This window comes from Falco cherrug, chromosome 4, assembly GCF_023634085.1.
Source record: "Falco cherrug isolate bFalChe1 chromosome 4, bFalChe1.pri, whole genome shotgun sequence".
Classification (NCBI taxonomy): Eukaryota; Metazoa; Chordata; class Aves; order Falconiformes; family Falconidae; genus Falco; species Falco cherrug.
Window position 1 is genome coordinate 41,750,193 of NC_073700.1, and position 16,192 is coordinate 41,766,384.

Below are 16,192 nucleotides of genomic sequence, written 5' to 3' on the forward strand. Positions count from 1 at the left end.
CCTCCAGGGAGGTTTTCCCAAATATAAAGACAACAGCCATTGCTCTGGTGCCTGGAGGGCAGCAGCCCCGTCCGTATAAATGGCAGCTACAAATGGGAGATACCTGAGGAAGCAAATGTAGAAGTCTTTGATATCTTCTAATCTGCAAATAGGTTAATTTTTGAAAAGCTCTTGGCTTATTTACAGGTATTTTGTCACAGGTAAGCCATATGTCAGAAGAGGTCTTTCCAAAAGACCTCTTCTTCTCAGGCTGCCTCAGGTGTGGGACACCTTTCTGCGGATACTCTCATCTCATCTGAATGTACTGCCAGCATCCACACCCCCTCCAGCGCAGCCCAGGGACTCCCGCTGAATTACTTATCAACTGGCGCTTCGACCAGGAAGTTTGCATTTCCTCCCGAGCCTCCAATTCCTGCAGTCGTTGCCAAAATCCTGTCAGAGAGTCTGGACAAGGTCATGACTGCAATTCCTCTGTGGCTGGCGAAACCACACTTCTCAGCTCATTGGTAGACTCCTTACTTGTCTTTAGGAAGGTTATCATCTCAGGGAATCGCTGCTATCAAAAAGATTATTCTTAAAAGCTGTGGAGTTACTTATTCAGTCTGTCAAGCCTCGTTACATTAGAAGACTCCATGACAGAATATCTAAGAAATTTATCTTTTTGTTCATGGAAGGAAATGATGGTCCCACTAAGGAAACTGCAAATTTAATTATACAGTAGATTTCCTCACAGACAAAATTTCCAAGGACCTCAGTATGTCAGCACTTGCTTTCAAATCTTAATCCTCAAGCACTGACTTTGGTTTTCACTTCCTAAAATACTTCAAGCGACACTGTTCATCCCAAGCAGTTCTCTAGGTCCCAGGTCTGCACCCCTAATTCACTCTGAATTGTATTTACTTCCCAAGGAGGCCAGGGGATTCCTCACTTTATGTAAAGTTGGTAGAAGTGCTCCCTTAATTGCTGCTTTAAATTCTTTATTAAGCATTATCGGTTCCTGTTGAGCCGAGAGACCCATGTGCTATTCCTGGAGCTGCCGCTGACTCGCTGTGTGTCTACAGATAAGTCGCTCAGCTGCTTGGTGCCTCACCTCCCTCATCCCAAAATAGCGGCACTTTCCCTTTGCAAGCACTTTCCATCTGTGGCGCGTGCTGGAGTCAAGGGAAAAACTTCACAAGGTCGCTGTCATTGTTCCCCTTTTGCAAAGGAGAAACTGAGGCAGGCCAGAGTGTTGGCTTGCCCCAGCACTAGCAGCTCCACTCCGGCCTCATCATCCCACGCCACTTCGCCACTCGCTAGGCCAGCTGCCTCCCTGAATTATGCCTTAGTCGGTAATTGTTGTGCTCAGGTTGGGATTCACCACTAAATCTCCTTTCTTTGTGTATGAGACTGATTTTTGCGATATCCAAGCAGACACTTTTTGAATAGCTGAATTGTTAGAAAGAAATTCCTGACAGGTTTGAAAAAGAGCTCCTTTGGACAGCAATTGCAAAGCTTAAGCTAATGACCTCCCGGTTGTATTTGCCTGTTCCTTTGTCTCTAGAGAGGTCTAGATTTTTCTCTTGGCTCACAATAATTATTAACAGATCTTTTTCAATTTAGGAGAGAAAGATTTAGTCCCTGTATTGGTAATTCTGGCCTTTCAGAGAAAGCCAGTACAAACAACACTGTGTCCTGGCCCAAATCCATTCTGCATTATTAGGGTGGCATTGATTTGAGATCTCACTCCATTAAAATCTGAAGTCTAAAGCAGTTCCTGCTACAAATGGGGTCTCTCAAGGTTTATACATTAGTTTAGCCCTCAGTGTTGCCAGATGGTCAAAAACTAGAATGTGTCACAAATGTTACTCATGCCCTTCACAAAATGACACTTTCAAATCGGTCTCCATTTCCATCCATTTACTGTAAGGTGCTACTTCCCCTATGTAAATACACAGTGATTCATTACTCCACCAACAGAAGAAAACATATTTTGTTGAAACGTATGAGTAGGTTGCTCAGATTTTCTTTTCTAGGCAAATGAATAAACATTTTCCTGTCTGCTAGCTGTTTGGGGGTTTTTTCAAGTCACTTGCATGCTTATTAGCCTGTCCCTTTCCAGTGTATCAGAAGAGAAAGGTAGAGAGGAAACCCCCAGTTCCTTCCTTAGCGGGGTAGTCAGACGGGGGTGGTCTCCATTCAGGAGAGCACCTGCATCCTCCTCTGCCCCAGCTCCCTCGAGAGTCTCCACAAGGCTCAGTGCTGCTGAATAAGCATATGAGTAGAGCTCATTTACTTTTTACACTATGAAATTCAGGTCTGGAATTGACCTAAAATTAATTGGAGCTGAGTGGACTCCACGGCATATCGTAATACCTTTCTTTTATTATTTTTTTGCTTTCCCTGAAGTGTTTTCCCACTGGCACCATTGCTACCATGATCCTCCCCAGCACTCTTCTCCAGGACAAGTGAGTCCTCTATGCTGACCAAAGCAACCTTAATGCTGGTCTCACACTTATTCCTGTCAGATTCCCTCGTTTCCCCTCAAGCCAGAGATCCTAATTGTTGAGGAAAGCTATAAGAGGAGGGATATGTTTGCTACCTCTTCCCCACATATAGCTCCTATAACCTCTGTGTTGATGAGATCTGGCCTTAATGCAGACAGACACGTTGTCAAGTTCCCCAAAATTTCAGCCCTCCAAAATGTGGAGAAGCTGTAATTCTGGGTAAGTCTGTGTGTACGTGTGTTGTTTTGTTTCTTTTAAAACACCATTGTATGCTGTATGGTACGTGATGAAGCAAGAAATTCCTGAGCTTTCACTGTGTCTAGCTCATTGATTTTTAAGAGTCTGGGAGTTTGGAGCCTCTGGAAGCAGCTTGACACGTAATGTGAAACCTGCAAATCTTGCCAATTGCCACGGAAAGGTGAGAGAGGTGAAAAAAATCATTTTACACTGTAGACTTTGGCTCATTTTTTGACACTGAGAAAACAACTTTTGCCAGCAAAAGCAAAACCCGCAGAGCACAGGGTGGGGAACAGAAAGCCAAATAGATAGAGTTGCACTAGCTGCAGTCCCAGGACCAATCGTGTGTACCCTGTGTGCCCCTCACCGCAGCGAGGGCAGCCAAATTTTCTCATGCAGACCCCAATTGCTTCTCAAACCTCAGCAAGATTTTATTTGCAGATGAAGTCTTTGAGACAAGAAGGTGATAAGGGCTTTCAAAGCCCAACACACTGCAAGGACAAGTGCACGACATTTCAGTGGCTGTAGCTCAGTATGGTTTCATTCAATTCAGAACTAACCTAATATCTTCTTTAACAGCTATGTGATGAGCTGCTTCAGTTTTTGAAATTCCTCAAGCAAGATGCAATTGCAATTCTATAATCATCCTGCCACAGTGACCATATTATTCTTTAACTCCTACTTTCAGCATTATCCCAGTGTCAACTTTTGACTCCTACTAACAGACTAGTATCTTGCTGTAGCTTCAATGATCTTAAGGACTTAGGTAGGACAAGGTTTGTAAGTAGCGATGATAACTTTCATTAGACGAACTGGTATAGCTGAAAAAAATTAGACAAGCTTTTCGGTGCACAGATAAACAAATGCATACGTTACACTAATAAACCCATCTCCCTAAGGAACTCAAAGCACTCTACAGAGACGAGTGAGGTGACTCAGCCATTTCTGGTTGATTTGTTCACCCCATCAAAATGCATGGAAAACTTTGCCTCTTACTTCACCAGGACCAAATTTCAGCTGCTGTGCGGTAAAGTATAGCTCCGTTTCCTATCTCACTGCAGCGCCAGGGAAGAGGAGCAGGATAGCATCTCTTGCTTGCAGGGTGACTCCTCTGACAGTACATAAAGAGGGGAAAGGAACACCAGTTCCAAGGGAGTTTATTTTATTGCATCTAAGATGAAAAATGGAAGACAAGCAGGGGAGAGGGAACTGAAAATCAAGACCTAAAACAAAAAATCTGTGAGAAAAATATGCTCCTTTCTGTGAAAAGCCAGGAGGTTCTTAAGCCTATATATTGACATTCGTTTTGAGTAACAGTTGGCCATTATTAACTGGTCCCTGGGTTTGTACGGAAATGGTGTCATTTGAGTGACCTGTGTTCTCTGTACTTGTCTTTGTTCCTTGTCCTATTTGCGATGTTCTTCCATGTATCTGCTTTTAACAACTTGAGATCCTTGGGGCAGGGCATTCAATGGGTCACACTGATACTTTGAGTGAGTTTCAGTAGCAGCTTCCCCTGTCAGTGGTCTCACTGAAACTAGCTAGGCTATTACTGATGCTATTCAAGTAAAGAGATCATTGCAACTCACAGCCAAATGACTGTGGAGCATTTAAATACCACTGAAGAATAAAAAATTCTAAGCAATAATATTATTTCTAAGAGCAAACTAATGCTGAGTATCCTTTAATGCTGTCGTCCTCAGCTAGGACTCCTGGATATGTGTGTGCCATGTGAGCTAAAATGTTCAAAAGCCTTGAGAAAACCCCTCTAGAAAACTGCAGTTGCACATATGCCAGACCTAACCATTCACATCCTAACTCAAAATCCACTGAACAGATCATCTTGAGACATCTTTTGTTTTTCCTTCCTCAATAAGGGCAATAAATCAAGCTAAGTTAAAAATTTTATAGCTACAGCTGGTTTTGACTTATGCAAATGCAACATTTCAATCACAACATATGGAAAAGCATATTTTTTCCCTTCCCTCACATAACTCAAAAATCACTATCCTGATTTTTCTGAAGCTCTTCAGAAATTATTATCTTTAGGTGGAAGCTACAGGCAGGAAATATCACCCAGTAGGAGTTTGTTCAATTGAAAGACCGCTGAGCAAATGAGGAAGATGGAATTGGAGATTTTAACTACTATTTGTTTGCTGGCAAGAATTGTAACCAGTAAATATTTATATGATACCTCAATTTCAAATTATGATAATTTATTACCTGGCTTTCTCTCTAAAAGAGCGTGCTTGAAAAAGTTGCAGTAGATCAGTTAGAGTTTCATTATTTTTCTAGCTCCTCTGTTGCTCGTTGTACTTAAATCTGCTTTGTGATGTGATTTCTTTGTTGCAGGCTCAATTCAAAACCACGCAAACTGAATTGCTTCCTGATGGGAGTAAGTTGTCATTATCTCCTCTTTTGGTTTTGAAGCATCAGCACATCAGAGCACCTGGGAGCACCAGTGGCAAGTGAGGGTTTGAATTGTCCTCACCTGCCCGCTACCGCAGGCCAGGCAGCCGCACAACCGGCTAATGGAGTGCTGGGGATGCAAGAAAGCAAAGGACAGTACGGATCCAAAGCTTGCTTAACTCCACAGCTTTTTTGTCTCCTCTCTCTTATTATTGAATTATTCCGGAGTCGTTCTGGAGGAAAGAACCCCACAGCTCTGAAACACATCCAATTACAGGCGGACTAAGCCAGAATAAACACGTGATTCCTGAGAACCTCCTCTACCGATGAAGCACAGCACCCAGCCCTGGTCACCGCTGCCTCCCCACGCAGGGGTGGATGGGGGTGGCAGGAGCAGGTGGCGAGGGACAGGCAGGACAGAGCGTGCAAAAATCCCAAGCCTGGCCACCGCCACCTTGCAGCACACATGGTGGAGGCCCTGCCGCTGCAGCCCTTGCAAGAGCACCGCTCCCTTGGCAGCTTGCTTTACGAAGGGGAAATAGACAGGACAGGGCCATTTCTGTAATTATAATGATACACTTTATCGTTCCTTTGCAATCCAACATAAATCCCTATGTGCCATGCCAGAAAAAGTAGCCCTTTCTGTGGAAGCCTCCTGGCAGCAAGCAAAGGGTTGGTGTTTACGCTGGGGGTGGTGGAGAAGCCAGCTTTGGGAGGAGTGTGTGAGGAGAGGAGGGCAGGAGGGCAGTAAAACATGTGCCCCATTAAAAGGTTAAGCACAACGCAGAAAGCCAACCCCTGCTTTGCTCCTTCACCTACTTGTTTCAGGATTTCAGAGAGTCACCCACGTTTTGTAGAGGAATGGAGGCAGAGGGTTGATCAGCATTGATAATATGCATCTGTGGCCTTGCCACGAAGGCAGTGGGTTGATAGACATGGACAATGTGCAGCTGTAGCTCATTTACACTAAGTAGTTAAATAGCCCTGAGGAGTGTGGGAGGGGGAGTTCATGAGGAGGAGTGGTGTGGTCTGACCTCTGGAGGAAGGAGAAACAGCACGGACAGTAAAATCTGACCAACGCTGAAAGCCTTGTTGCAGCCTACTAGTTTGTGCTACAACAGGGTTTCACAACAATGCATCTTCTAGGAAGCCATGGATCTCCAGCTTGGGCAAGAGTAAGTAAGGGAATGTTTTGGTGTCTGCTGTAAGTAAAGGCTCTTTGTTTGTTTATAAAAATTAAATACTTGTGTGAGATGCACACACCTGATTTAGGCTTGGGGGTGACTGTGTCTGCCCCACACTGGCAGGGTGCAGGGGATCCAGTCCCTGTCTGGGATGTCCCCATCCATATGCTGGCTGCAGGCCCTCTGTGAGGGGACATGGGTGCCCCCGCGCAGGGCCCAGCCCCTCGGCCAGGCTGCGGCTGCCCCGGCACAAGGTGTTTATTGAAGGGCAAGATGGCGCCCAGCTGTGAGGTACCAAGCGTGGCAGCCAGCCCTGCGGGCCAGGCAGGAGCAGGGGGCGGGAGGTGCTGGAGGGGGAGCTGGAGCGGAGACTCCTGGCAGCCCAGGGGAGGCCATGGTGGAGCAGGGGCAGGGTGAGGAGCGAGGGGTGGCAGAGGAGCCGTTACAGGCTCACCAAAGCCCCCGTGCCCATCCCTCTGTGCTGTGCAGGCTGGGGGAGACAGGAGTGAAGGAATGAGGCTGGGAAGAAGGGTTTATGTCTTTGTTTCTCATTATCCAACTTTTTTGATTGGTAACAAATTAAATTAGTTTTCCCCAAGCTGAGTCTTGTTTGCCCATGACAGTAATTGGTAAGTGATTTCTGTTCTTTGCAAGTGACCTCATCCCATGAGCTTTTCCATCTTATTTTCTCCCCTCGGAGGAGGAGAGCGAGAGAGCGGCTGGGTGGGTGCCTGGCAGCCAGCGAGGTCAGCCCAGCACACTGCCCTTTCCCCCTGCCTCTAGGCAGAGTCCAGCTGGGCTCCAGGCCCAGGTAAAGGACTAATGGCTTGTGTCACACCCTGAAGAGCTACAGTTGTGAATGCAAACCATGTGCTTACAAGGTTGATGGTACAGGTTAGAGGATAAACTGCAACTCAGGTTTCTTCTACATGCCTCAAGTGTAATGCACAACCAGACTGTGGGACTGCTTTCCTGAGGCTGCCATTTGTCAATGGGTTCAAATGGAATTTCAACACGCACATAAAAGGTACGGATATTACTGCATATTAACTACTGTAGTCTGAAGGCAATTGCTGGCTCAGAAAATGCTGAAACACTGGGAGGTAGAAGCGAGCAGCACAGTCCAAAAGGGGGATAGCATGCAAGGGAGACTGCTCGGGACCTGCTTGCCCTTGCAGCCTGCCTTCAGCACCACTTGGCGACCAGTGCTGGTGGCAGGCTGCTGAGCTAGACAGGCTTTTGGTCCCGCAGTTTTATAGCTGATCTTGCAGTCTGGTATTGAACAGAAAGGTTTTCTACACATTTTTTTACACCCCTCCACTTGAAGCAACAGGATTTAGTCCCTCTGAGTTTTGAGAGTCTTTTATTTCTTGCTCATAATAATGCAAGACTCCTATTTGGGACCTGGAATTCTAAAACATTATCTTCAGAAAAAAGCAGTATTTCTTATTGTCCAAATGGCAAAACCTATAAAATGAGAGATATATGGATCTCCCTTTCCTTGCTAGCATAAGTCAAGGGCTCATGCAGCCCTACCGATATATGTCTGCGTTTACAACAGCGTGGCCTACAGGCACATGAGACCTTGCAGTGCTGTACAGGTACGTGTCTGCCAGCCCCCACTACCCCCTGTCAGCCATCAGCGCTCTGTCCGAAAGGCTGCCACCACGGGAGTGCCTGCTGCTCTGCCACGCGTCCGCTCCAGGTAGGCGTCTGTGCCGCTGTCAGCGTGAACCCTGGCTGGCTGCTCATTCGCCCCTCTCCTCTCTTTTCTTGTCAGCTTCGGAAATTGTCATGGCTGGGACCAAAGAGTTCTGTCTTCATGGCTATTGCCTGGCTGTTGTTTAACTAAGCCAGCGTTAAATCATCCCTTTCTCCCCTCACATTATTTCTTTCTATTATATGTCACAGGAATGTGTACATATGACTCGCATACCCCAGCCATGTTTCCCTCTTTGCCACAGGCCTGTGGAATTAGCTGCTTGCAGAGGAGCTGATCTGAAAGACCAGCTGATGCTCAGATGGAGCCAACAGACCATGTCTGCAGGGGGGTGGCAGCTTGCACATCCTCCTTCCCCACCACACACCCCGCTGGTGCTGAAGTGCTGGTGCCAGAGCCCATCCCCAGTCCATGTGTATCTGGTTGCAGTTTGCCGTTGTACGGTATAGAAGAAAAAAGACTCACCTTTTTGCCTTTCTGTTTTTCCCTTTTTCTTTGCTCCCTTTTAAGAGAGGGCAGAATTTTCCCCAAAATAGTAATATCTAGCTTTTCATGTAAGAGAACAGCTGTATTAACTTGACTTATGAGTATCTTTACTGACAGATTTATCCTTTGCATCATAAAATGCCTATTTGGGCTTTAAAAAATGCACTGACTGCTTCTTTGAAGCTTGCAGCAATAGGCCATTCTCATTTGAAAGACATATTATTACCCCAAAACTAAACATATTATTTTACACGTCCCAGCTACCCTGATCCTTTGTGCCTGAGGGCCACTGAGCGAAAGGTGTCATTTGGAGCACACAGCAGAGAAAACTCAGTTATGTAGAGATTATGTTTCTCTGCTCCTTCTGTTCCAGAATGCTGTATTCGTATCTCTCACCAGGAAGCTGCTGGGTTTTTCCTATCTGATGGCTAAGTTGTATCTGTGTATATGGTATTGTTATTTTTGGCAGGCACATACTTCACATTCTTAGCATGAAGAACGAGAGCTGGCAGCCGATCGCATTAACTAACCCCTCATGTTTTGTTTTTTGCCATAAGCCAAGTCCTCGGGGAAGGCGTGTGTCAGGGTGATGCATCGCAAGGTGGCGGGGGAAGCATCCAGGCGGTGTGCGGAGCCGGGCAGCCCCGAGCAGAGCGGGCTGCGGGGCCGAGGGGTGCCAGGAGAGCGGTGGAGGGTGGGACAGGGCTGGGCAGGCTTGGGCAAAGGCAAGGCTTGGCTGAAGCTTTGTGCTGCCTGACGGCCAAATGCTTGGCCAGAGTGCTGGGGAGGTGTGTGGTCAATGCGGTATTTACCTTAATCCTGCACCCCGCTGCCACCAGAGCACTGGCACTGCCAGCATGGGGGGCACCACACAGGCACCCCCAGAATCCGGCAGACTTTCAGCACAAGTGGTACGCAGACCGTGGATCCTTACAGCCATAGAAGGGAGGGAATGGGGTCCAACACCCTCCGGCTCCAGGCCAGAGTTAGAGGAGAGATGTTGCCAGTGAACTGCTCCTGCCTAATGAACTGCTCCTTTTCTCTGCAGCAGCAGATAAGAGCAATTAAACACTAGATAGCAGATTAATGATTACTGCAAAATCATGCTAACTCATGGTGACAAATCTGTATAAATATTCACCACGGTGGTAGGCGAGGGTGTTCAGGCAGTGATGTACCCTCTGTGTGGCAAATCATTCAAAGATGATGCAAAGAGAGAGCGTCTGGTGCTTGTCAGATTCATTAATTATCACTGCAGATGAAATGGGAGGAAAGACCGGCTTAGGTACATAACACTGCATTTGCCAAAGGTTGTTTTGGGCCCAGCTGCCACCCAGAAAACAAGGCAGGCTCTGGATGTGGAATTTCCACCTTGGGAGGATGCCGGCTTTGCGGTGTGGTGGCTTGCAGCCGTGGAATAGCAGTTTATCTTAGAGCTGGCTTTAGTCTTTGTCTTTTTATTGGAAATTATAAGGAGAGTTATACGATGACACATTATACCCCTGACCTCTGGCTCTCACTTTCCCTGCTGTTCACCTCTTGCTTGCTGTTCATGGAGCCAGCAAGCTGGACTAAGTGGATTTGGGGTCTGAAGCCATCTAAGAATGCCCATTAATAAAGAATGGAATGAAAAAGACACACTTTCTATCACTTATATTGAAGTGCTGGCTAAATTATCTTTCTGGTTTTTAAAGGACTCTGACACACAGCCCTAGTAGTGTTTGAGATATCCAAAGGATGAGACATCACCTGTGTTATAATTTGTATAAACAGGCTTCATCATTGTGTTTTTAGTATTGCATGCAAAGTGTCTACAGACTACTGGCAAGGTAGAGAAAGGAATATGATAACTGGCCTGGACTGAAGATCTGTATTTCTGCTCTGAAATCCATTTGATCAGTAGATTTTACGAAGCAGCTGTATTCAGAGGATGCTGGATTCTGTGCCTGAAAGAGTGTTTTGCTAGTATCTTCGAGAACCTCATGTGAAGCATGGGTAAGACGCTTAATAGATTGCTCTAATATGGTTAAAATCTTCAAAAATAATTCAAGGATTTTAGCTGAGTTCATGTCTGAAAAGTCACTACGAAGTATAACAATGTCCTAGTGTGCAAGAGATGGATGTTCAGCACCCTCTGCCACACCGGCTGCTGGAACATCTCTTGGGGTGGACAGGGTAGCCAAAACATATGAAGTGCTATTTGGAAATCTCACTTTATTCTAATCAGAAACTTAACCAATGGCTCATCACCAATCACACAAGACAGCTGGGTTTGAACTGATGGCATGTACACCTTACAGAATATTTCATATATCTGTATTCACATATATGTATATAACAGGGAATTTAATTAGATTTATTTCATAACATCAGCTATGTCCCTCATCAAAGGCATTTAAGTCTTTGTAATTCCTTCAATAGTCTTTGGATCTGATCTGTGATGAGTACAACCCTGAAAACAGACAGTCCTTGAATAGTAGCTGATAATAAGTACTTGAAAACACGATTGTGCCTCAGAATGAATCATTAAATCCTAGAAAACGCATCTGTCACTGTAGCATTTAAACTCTGCTCTCCCCACCCTCTTACCCACCCTCCCATTTGCACTAATTAGTGCAGGATGAGCTGCTGCCTAAAAATTAAGAATCCCAGAATATTTGATTGATTTTAGTTCCTGTAAATACCACGCCTGAGGAGTCAGTAGTAAAGACCCACGCAACCACAGCTCGTGCAGGGACTGCATTTATGGTGCCCCCCAGGTTAGGGATGCTGGAGGCAGGGTGGCAGTGCTGCCAGGGTCGGGGGGGACTGGGCGGCTGGCCTTGCTGGAGCCAGCCCCCTCTGGTCCTCCTCCCGCTCCCCTGAGCTGCCACAGCTCTCGCTGTCCTCACACCGTAGGTGAGCCTTCGGACAACTGCGTCTCACCTGAAGTCACCCGAGGGGCCAGTTAGTTGAGCAATAATGGCCTCCTGGATATACGAGGTGTTTCAGTGTGCAGTAACTTTTCAAACCCCGCTTTTGAGGATGCAGAAGTTGCCAAGGATTATGAAGTTTTACTCTTAAAAGTGACATAATGTGGAATCATGCTTATTGCACCCCAGTGACTCTCTCCTAAATGTGCTCAGCTGGTATATAAAGATGTGAGTTCTTTTCACTCATCAGCTCTGAAAATTTACCTTGGATTCCTGCTTTGTCATCCATAATCTGTTTTTAAAGGCTCCGCTGGGCAAGTCGTTACCGGGAGCCTTATCCGGGAGCACAGTGCACATAAAGCACTGCGGCCCCTCGAGGGCTGCTCAGTGCTCCCCCCAGCAGCCGCCGCAGAACCATTTGCACCTCTCTCCTTGACAGTAAAAGTCCCAAAATGCCTGATGCTTTCCCGCTGTGCATGCCTCAGCTGCCTGCGTTTGTCACACCCCAGCACTTACCTGGGAGTTGCAATAGTTGTAATTAGGGAGCGCTTTCCCAGCTCTGTGCACCACCCAGCCCGCACAGTGGGAATGCAAGCATGCCTGCGGGTGAGCATGGGTGAGGAGGATGGCATTAGCCCCATCTAGTCCTCCTTTCTGGTGGAGTAAATGGACCCCAGAACCCTGTTGTTGACAGAACCGCAAGCAGAGGTAACAGCAGACATGTTTGGCAAATCACTCCACCGTGTAGGGGAGCTGAGCACCTGCTTGCAGCTTCTCAGGGCCAAGAGCAGGAGAATTCAGAGAGATGGGCGCAGCAGAAATGCCACACAAATTGGGCTTGTTCTTGTATTTGTATTTGTTAAGGCATTTGATTCAAGCTCTGTGCAGACCTAACTGCAACAAAGTCAATGAAGTGAAGAATTTGGCTATTTTATTTCATTTAAATTCTTGTCAGAGCTTTTTGCTTGCCGCCTCAACTTCCCCTCTCCCTTTGCTGGGACAGCTGCTTAGCTAGGCTGACAAGGTGTGGGGCTAAGAGGGCAGGCCCAATTACCGGCTCTGTGATCAGTTCTTCCATCCTAAAATCCCACATGCTTCTAAATTAATTTAGAATAGACTCAATCATAGTCATTTACGAGGACTGCTGCTGGGCGCTGCAAGGAGCAATGTGCTGGAATGGATTCTCATGCTTTGTAATGCTGCGTAAGTTTGCCGTGCTGTTCTCCATGGGAATAAAAAGCTGGAATTTAGACCTGATGTGGCTAAATGCTAAATATGTGTATCTATTTAGACTGAAGTATACCTCGTAAGACCGTCGTGAAGTCTGAGGGCTAATACTAGACAAGGTCATGAAAGAACTGCTTCATTTTCATGTATCTATGCCTAGGGAGCAGAAGGCAAAACACGCAGAGGAATATGTCTTGTAGCACAGCAGCTTCTCAAAAGTCCTTACTCATACCTCCATTTCCCTAAGCTGCAACTGCCCACAAAGCCAAACCATCCACCGCTCAGGTTGTCCTTGCTCCTTCTCGTGTTAGACCACTGTCTTCAGCAAGCCTAAGGCTGAATGCCCACTTGTGTGCTCTGATTGCAAATGCCTTGTGCTTTGCTCTGTAAAAGAGAAGTGCCCTCTTCAGATTAATCTTTAAGAAGCCATGCTTTCTTCTTTATATCCTCCTCTAAGTATCACTTCTGCTCTGCCATGTTCAGCCAAGTTGACAAGCTTGGGCCTCTCCTGTGATATGGAACAATTCCTAAATAGAAACATCTCCCCTGTGGAATTGTATGGTCTCCTTGCCGCATCCCTTATTATTCTATTTCTCTGCTGCCTTTTAATCCTTCAGGATCTTTCATTTCATGACATGTATGATTTCAACAGTAAACAATCTCTTTTTTTTTTTTTCCTTTGTTTTTAGACCTAATTGATGGCAAAGGTTTAGTTCAGGATATGGAACTTTTCTGGACATCAACCAGCACGAAACAGGTGCATTGCAATCACTTTTTCATCTTAATAATTCTAATGTAATTTCTATTTTTACATCCACCAGGTAGCTACTGAAGTAAGGAAAAATTTTTCACCTTTTATTAAGCAGAAAGATTGTTAAGTGGTCTTAAGTAAGGCAGGCTATACCATTACCACAAGGAAATCTTTCTTTCCTCTTGGTCCTGACTCCTCACCTCACACTGAGTGTTCGGTGGGCTGCAGTCAGTGACCTGCAGGCTGCCGCGGTGGTGCCCAGCAATGTTTTAGGTCCTCGGCAGTCGGTGCACACAAGGAATCAGCATTACCTCAGATGTATGCACATGTATATATGGACAGTGAAGCCAGGCTCAGGTTTTAGGGCTTCTCTCTTATAAGCTCTAATGACTTCAAAGAATTTGCATCCACTTGGCTAAAAAAACGGCTAAGGGTGAGTGAATGAATGTAAATTAGGTGAGTCCTCATCCTGTATTTCTTTATCTGAGGAGCAGTTTATAAATTCAAGGTAAGTATATCTTTCCACCAGCTTTGCACAATTCTGCTCTCTCAGGGTGAATAAATTTTTTTGATGGGTGAGTTAAAACATCATTATTTTTTTCATTATCATTGTCATCGGTATAAATGGCAGAGGTGTAGGGTTTTTGCCCAAGCTTTTAAATTTTCATGACAATTTTACTAAGCTGTTTTATACGTTATTAAGCACACCTGTGATTTGTTTCAACCTATACCTTAATGTGATGTTTTAAGTGAATGTTCCTGGAAGAGGATAAAGGGAGCCTGTACCCAGGGGACACAGCTGTGGCCTGGGGCTTCTCTGCTGCTGGGTACCAGCGCTGGCGCCCACAGACAGGGATGGCCAAGGTGCCTGAGAGTGCATTTGTTCTTTCACTGAGTTTTCTTTCGAGATTCTTTTGAAAAGCCCAGCCTAAGGGATTAACAATGTTGATCATTCTTGGGAATCCGGACACCTGTTTTACTAAGGCTCAAAAGCCATGGTTTTGTGAAAACAGGATCTGTGCAGGTTTCTGCTGAGAAAAAAAAATAAATAAAAAAAGGCTGCAGATTGAAGCCCTTGTTTACCCAAACACAAGAATAATTCTTTCTTGTGGCCATTTCTAGAAACCGAGGTCGATGCTTGTACTTATTTTCTGAGCAAGACTTTCCACTGTGGTTTCACAGACAGCTGCTTTTTGTAAACCATTCACAGAGAGCAGGGCCACCAGGATTCCAGCACAACTCACACGGTAACATCTGACTGGGAGGAGCTGAATGGGGCCCTACTCCCGGGTAAATGTTCTATTTTCATGGTATTATACTGTTGCCAGTAGTATTGGCCATATTTTTTGGTAAAATACTGATTTCTGCAATGAAATTTGCCTGACCAAATCCTAAACTGTGCAGTTCTCTTGTCAGTTGACAACAGCCCCAGATCTGCCTCTCATAATTGGTGTAAGTCCACACTTTCCAAAACCTGGGTCAGTGCTAAGTCTGTAACTAATGTACATGGGACTTTGCAGGTGTCTAATTTTTTCTTGTGGGCAAAGAAAACTCTCTGCCAATAAATTTAGATCGCTGCTTTCCCAAATGTTTCTCCCTAACTTGGGGGGCACCATAAATGCAGTCCCTGCATAAGCCATGTTTGCATGGGCCTTTACCACTGACTCCTCAGGCATGGTGTTTACAGGAACTAAAATCAATCAAATATTCTAGGATTCTTGATTTTTTAGGCAGCAGCTCATCCTGCACTAAAAAAAAATCACTTTTTCTTTTAACTACTGTCATGTAAAAAAAATGTTGTCTTGCATGTACAATTTACTGCTCTCTTCCCTCCTCACCAGCCCTCAGATTTCATGTAAAGGACCAAATTCTGAGCATTTTTCCCAATTCTTGTGAAGTTAATGGGAGTTTTTCCTGCCAAACAACTTCCTGAAATGTCCAGGGACTTCACGATTAGATTTGACTAGCCTTCCAAGGGCAGGATAATGCAGCATGCTAGAGGCAGGTGCTTGCCTCCTAGTCTAACTGGACGCGTTTCCAGTCTGTGTAGAATCTTCCCCTTACTTACCCCAAGGACTGTTCAATATCCACCACATTTCTCTTCCTTTCCCCACGTATTTCTGTACTAGGCACTCAACATGTGTGTTACTGTTTCTTTACAAAAGTGCCAGTTATCTATCAGACTATTCCCCTCCCCTTCACCTCAATAATTTCTTGTTTTTCTGATAAGACATTTCAGGCAGAAAGGTTTTTTCCTCTTCTTTTATGCTGTACGCTATAGTGTGTCCGCCAGGCCCTTCAGATCTAAAGCACACCATTAGAAAAACCTAACACTCCATATCCCAAATGGGTCACTTCCCAAGTCTAGTGCTGAAATCCTTTTAGCTAATACTGTTCAGGTGACTTAGTACTAAATTATATTTTAGAAAGATATGGTCTGCCCTTTACTTTTTCATGGGGCTACCATTCAGTCAATTTTAAAGCTGTAATTCTTTTTCAGGGTTGCCATGGAAACAAGTTAGTGTTCCACTGCTGCCTTGTGAAAACGAGAAGAGTGCTCATATATCATTTTACTGCTCCTGGGTCGTTATGCAGTGTTGCTGTTCTGGGCTTCTCCTCTCCTACGCATGCATTAGCAGGGGCAGAGCTGCATGCTGTGTTAGCTCTTCTAGCACCATGAGGCAATTAGTTCAACTGAAGAAATATTTAAAGTGTGAACGCTCCATTCATTCCTTGCTCCTGGTGCTGTGTAGCACCAGTCTTAATATATCCTGGTTTGG